Below are 6369 nucleotides of genomic sequence, written 5' to 3' on the forward strand. Positions count from 1 at the left end.
GTGTCCTCTTCGTAGGGTCCGGCGTCCGTCTGCGGCTTCGGGTGTCCTCTTCGTAGGGTCCGGCGTCCTCCCCGCTAGTTTCCCGCGCCGAGTTTGAATACTGCGCCGGCATATACCGAGCGCAGTACACTCGTGTATAGTCTGGCAGGCTCGGCTACTCTCGCGCCCACGTCCTGTACGTGAGCGCGAGAGGAGCCGAGCCTGCCCGACTATACACGAATGTACTGCACTCGGTATATGCCGGCGCAGTGGTTCAAACTCGGTGCGGGAAAACGGGTATCGGCGTATATCGCGCACCCACGATTTTGCCCTGATTTTCAGGGCAAAAAAGTGCGCGGTATACGCCGATAAATACGGTAATAAATGTGGTTGGTTGCTTGTAGAATTTTTTAAACTTCGCCTATGGAGATTTTAAAGGGACGCAGCAAACAACCACCAGCGTTGATGACATAAACCATGTGCTTGCTCCAGTAATCTGAGGAGGAAAACAGAACTTCCTCCTCCAGTGCCCAGCCTCTCATCCTGTTTCCTGCCACACTGATAACAGGGACCCTGATGCAAGGAGGGACTCTGGGCACTCTGATTTCAGGTCATCAGGAAAAAACTGTGCTTTCTCAGTAAATTTTTCATGTTTTGTCATGGTTAGCCATATTGGGGTGGGCTGGAAGAAAAAGTAAAATGTTCTCTTACTAAGCCTGTTTCTACCACCTTTGGAGATCAGAGGTCGCATGAATGGATCAGAATACAGGGCCAGATCCACAGACGAAGTACGCCGGTGTATCTACTGATACGCCGGCGTACTTTCAAATTTCCCGCTTCGTATCGTTGTTTTGAATCCTCAAACCAAGATACGACGGCTTCTGGGTTAGATCCGACAGGTGTACGTCTTCGTACGCCTTCGGATCTAAGATGCAATACTTCGGCGTTCGCTGGGTGGCGTTTTCTGTGTCGGGTATGCAAATTAGCGATTTATGACGATCCACGAACGTACGCACGGCCATCGCATTTTCGAACGTTGTCTGTAGTCGGCTTTTTACGGCGTATAGTTAAAGCTGGTATTTTTCGGCGTATACATAGAATTGCCATGTTAAGTATGGCCGTCGTTCCCGCGACGAAATTTGAAATATTATTTTTTTTTTGCGCAAGTCGTCCGTGAATAGGGATGGACGTAACTCACGTCTAAGTTAAAAAACTGAGGTCGTTGCGCAATGCATGGTGCCGTGCGCAATGCACGGCGTGAAATTTAGGAACGACGCATGCGCATTTCATTCAGCGCGGGGACGCGCTTCATTTAAATGAAACCCACCCCAACCCGACCAATTTGAAATGCACCGCCAGAAATACACTACGTGGCCGTAACTTAAGGCGCAAACTCGCTGAGGATTCGAAAATGCGCCAGGTAAGGTACGGCGGCGTAGTGTATCTCTGATACGCTGCGCCATTCTACATGTATGTGGATCTGGCCCACAGTGATTTTGCACGACCTCTGGACAAGTCTTCCTTTATCTGGCAGGCATGGTTACAATTTTCTGGGACCCGCCTGAAGTGTTCAAAAGATAGACAGCAAACTTGTGTACATAAGATTTGTAGTGAGATTGTGTATGTTGGCCTCAGGGGTAGATGTCAGGGCCTGAGTTACCTGCTGGTGGCTTTGTGCTTCCAAGTGCAGAAAGTTTTAGTTCTAAAGTCAATCAGCGGGTGTTTTCCAACAGGCTGCAGATCCCAGTAATCATTTTTCACCTGATGCTGGCTGCTGGAAGGGTATTTAGGCCCTCCCTTTTAGTGCCTCTTGTATTTTGTTTTGCTGTTGCCATTTATCCTGTTCCTGTTCTATATGCTGTACCCCAGGGTTTGACAAATTTGCTTGGAATCTAGGAGCCAGCTAAAAAAGTTAGGAGCCAAAAAACACGCCCGTCCCGACGAGCTTGCGAGCAGAAGCGAACACATACGTGAGTAGCACCCGCATATGTAAACGGTATTCAAACCACACATGTGAGGTATCGCCGCGATCGTTAGAGCGAGAGCAATAATTCTAGCTCTAGACCTCCGCTGTAACTCAAAACATGCAACTTGTAGAATTTTTTAAACGTCGCCTATGGAGATTTTAAAGGGTAAAAGTTTGTCGGCATTCCACGAGCGGACGCAATTTTGAAGCGTGACATGTTGGGTATCAATTTACTCGGCGCAACATTATCTTTCACAATATAAAAAAAAAAATGGGATAACTTTACTGTTGTCTTATTTTTTAATTTAAAAAAGTGTATTTTTTCCCCAAAAAAGTGCGCTTGTAAGACCGCTGCGCAAATACGGTGTGACAGAAAGTATTGCAACAATCGTCATTTTATTTTCTAGGGTGTTAGAATAAAAAAATATACATAATGTTTGGGGGTTCTAATTAGATGGAAGGAGATGGCAGTGAAAAGAGTAAAAAAAAACACACAACACACATTAGAACTGCTGTTTTACTTGTAAAGCCAACGGCCACCACCAGATGGCGCAAGGGTCACAGAAGGAAGCTTGGGCCTTCACAAGGCTGCAAAGCCGCGGCCTAAATTACCGGCCGTCGCGGGCCCACCGCGATCGCACGGCGGTGTAGGTGTGCCTCTGTGCGCCCCCCACCTCCCCCGCTGCGCGATCGCGGCGGGCCCGCGACGGCCAGTAATTGAGGCCGTGGATTTGCGGCCTTCTAGGCCGTGGATTTGCGGCCTTCTAGGCCGCAGCCTCAATTACCGGCGGGCGCCAGGTCACAACTTCTTGTCGCAATTGCGACCCGGAGCCCGGATTTTGTCGAGCCCTGCTGTACCCTGCTTTGAACCTGCTGTTCTGTCTCCCAGAAGCTTTTAGTAATCAGTTTCTAGCTGATGCTGGTTGCTGGGAAGGTATTTAGTCTTTCCTCTGCTATTAAACTTCATGTCAGTGTTTTTCTTTGCTGTGCCAAGTCAGATGCTGTTTGCCATTTATCCTGCCCTGCATGCTGTACGCTGCTGTCTTATATCTGCTCCCCCCCCCGTTCATGTTCCCAGTCCTGGTTACCCCTTTCCTTGTATCTCTGGTATTCCCTGTGACATGTGTTCTTCATCTTGTATTATAGTTAGGTGGTTAGTTATTTTGTCATTTGGATCATTTTCGCTTATATCTTTCTTTGCTGGTTTTTGGATGCCTTTTTGTTTACCATTAATAAACTCACTTGGGCCAGATTCAGAAAGCATTTTTGTCTGCGTATCTCCAGATACGCCGCTGTAATTTCAAATGTGCGCCGTCGCATCTTTGCGCCGATTCACAAAGCGAGATACGTCCAAAAACATGGCTTCAGCCGTCCGACGTAACTTGCCTACGCCGGTGTATCGTGGGCGCATAGTTACGCTGGACGCATTCGGCGTTCCCATTATAAATACCGTATTTATTGGGGTAAAGCGTGCTCCCGCGTATAGCGCGCACCCCTAAATTTGCCCATGAAATTCCTGTGAAAAAAAGATTTTTGTACTTAGTTTGGTGTCTTGCACGGCGTCCGTCTGCGGCTTCGGGTGTCCGGCGTCCTTCTGTGGCGTCCTCCTCGCTCGTTTTCTGCGCCGAGTTTGAATACTGTGCCGGCATATACCGAGCGCAGTACACTCGCGCATAGTCGTCAATGCTCGCGCGGACGTACAGGAGTTGAGCGCGAGTGTAGCCGAGACTGCCCGACTATACACGTGTGTACTGCGCTCGGTATATGTCGGCGCAGTATTCAAACTCAGCGCGGGAAAGCGGGTATCGGTGCATATCGCGCACCCACGATTTTGCCCTGATTTTCAGGGCAAAATAGTGCGCGGTATACGCCGATAAATACGGTATGCAAATGACCTAGATACGCCGATTCACAAACGTACTTGCGCCCGGCGTATTAATATACGCTGTTTACGTAAGGCGTACGACCGGCGTAACTTTACCCCTCATAAAGAAGGGGTAAGTCATGTTAAGGTATGGACGTCGAAATTTACGTTGTTTACGTAAGTCGTACGTGAATAGGGCAGTAAGTTACGTTTACGTCGTAGGCAGTGTTCGATGTATCTTGGGCATTCTAGCCGACGTGATTTTGAGCATGCGCACTGGGATACGTCCACGGACGGCACATGCGCCGTTCGTTCGGCCCCTCATTTACATGGGGTCACGGCTCATTGTAATACAACACGCCCACTGCCTTGATAATTTGAATTAGGCGGGCTTACGCCGTAACTTAGGGCGCAAGTTCTTTCTGAATACGGTACTCGCCTCTCTTAAGTTACGGCGGCGTAGCGTATATGAGATGCGTTACGCCATTCTTTCTGAATCTGGCCCACTTTACTATATATATGATTTGGTTTCAGTTTCCTAAGTGTTGCCATGCAGATATTGCCATCCCTGATACCCATCACCACATTCTACGACCTTGTCATTTAGCAGCCATTGCTTGCTGACTTCTAAAGATGCTTCTGGCCTGCCTGTGTCCGGCGTCTATACTTTTTGTCCCACAAGTTTTCTTTAACCACTTAAGGACCGCCTCCTGCACATATACGTCGGCAGAATGGCACGGCTGGGCACATTCACGTACAGGTACGTCCTGTACTAGTACCCAGCCGTGGGTCGCGGGCTCGGGTCCCGCGGACCCGATCGCCGCTGGACTGCGGCGATCGCTCCCCGGAGCTGAAGAACGGGGAGAGCCGTATGTAAACACGGCTTCCCCGTTCTTCACTGTGGCGGCTGCATCGATCGTGTGATCCCTTTTATAGGGAGACACGATCGATGATGTCAGACCTACAGCCACACCCCCCTACAGTTGTAAACACACACTAGGTGAACCCTAACTCCTACAGCGCCCCCTGTGGTTAACTCCCAAACTGCACATGTCATTTTCACAATAAACAATGCAATTTAAATGCATTTTTTGCTGTGAAAATGACAATGGTCCCAAAAATGTGTCAAAATTGTCCAATGTGTCCGCCATAATGTCGCAGTCACGAAAAAAAATCGCTAATCGCCGCCATAAGTAGTAAAAAAAAATTATAAAAATGCAATAAAACTATCCCCTATTTTGTAAACGCTATAAATTTTGCGCAAACCAACCGATAAACACTTATTGCGATTTTTTTTTTAACCAAAAATATGTAGAAGAATACGTATCGGCCTAAACTGAGGGGAAAAAAAAGTTTTTTTATATATTTTTGGGGGATATTTATTATACCAAAAAGTAAAAAAATATTGCATTTTTTTTCAAAATTTTCGCTCTATTTTTGTTTATAGCGCAAAAAATAAAAACCGCAGAGGTGATCAAATACCACCAAAAGAAAGCTCTATTTGTGGGGAAAAAAAGGACGTCAATTTTGTTTGGGAGCCACGTCGCACGACCGCGCAATTGTCTGTTAAAGCGACGCAGTGCCGAATTGTAAAAAAAACCCTTGGGTCATTTAGCAGCATATTGGTCCGGTCCTTAAAGTGGAGTTCTACCCATTTTTTTATGTTTGTCTGTGCTGCATGCTCTAATCTCATAGTGTTCAGAATGGACAATTTTTATTTAATTTGTTGCTTGTAAATACCTTTATTTTGTAGTCCTTCATTACTTCCTCCTCCTTATTTGCCTAGGCTATTTGCAAGGGTTTCTGGGATAGGCATCATGTTTCCCAGTAGTCCTTGCAAACCTGACTGAAACCTATTACATTGCTTGTGCACTGAGCATGTGCGAGATATGCAAAGCTGAAATCCAGGAAGTCATACAGTCTGGCTTCATGATGCCCACACTTAAGATGGCCACGGCCTATTTCTAGATTATAAACTATTTAAATGCTGTAACAACCTAACAAAACGGACCTCAGTTTACAGACTAACTTTACTAGAATACATTAAGCTTGTGTATTACAGAAGTATGTATATTTAAAAAGTGAAATTGTGGGTGGAACTCCGCTTTACGTGGTTAAAGTTGACGATTCATTTAAAAGAAGGCATTCAAAACCAATAAAAAAAAAAAAAATCTAAAATGTTTTATTTCATTTTTTTTTTTTTTAATAACATCTGGACTTTTTTTTCCACTTTGAATACAAGACACTCGTGTGCACCGCTCCAAACTTTGGGCCAGATTCACGTAGAATCGCGGCGGCGTAACGTATCCTAGATACGTTACACCGTCGCAATTTTTCATCGCAAGTGCCTGATTCACCAAGCACTTGCGATGAAAACTACTCCGGCGCAAGGCGGGCCAATTTAAATGGGCGTGTGCCATTTAAATTAGGCGTGCTCCCACGCCGGACCTACTGCGCATGCTCCGTTTCTTAACACCCGCCGTGACGTCATTTTTTTGAACTGCGACGCGCGTAGCGTACTTCCGTATTCCCTTACGCAAACAACGTTAAATTTTTCATT

At 46.5% G+C, this 6369-nt stretch overlaps 1 protein-coding gene across 5 annotated transcripts in view; it reads right to left on the reverse strand.

Moving 5' to 3' along the window:
• LOC120909855 (zinc finger protein 436-like) overlaps nt 1–6369 on the reverse strand; it is an 865309-nt gene that overhangs the window by 785288 nt on the left and 73652 nt on the right. The gene's annotated exons all lie outside the window — the stretch shown is intronic.

The sequence above is a fragment of the Rana temporaria genome, chromosome 8, assembly GCF_905171775.1.
Source record: "Rana temporaria chromosome 8, aRanTem1.1, whole genome shotgun sequence".
Classification (NCBI taxonomy): domain Eukaryota; kingdom Metazoa; phylum Chordata; class Amphibia; order Anura; family Ranidae; genus Rana; species Rana temporaria.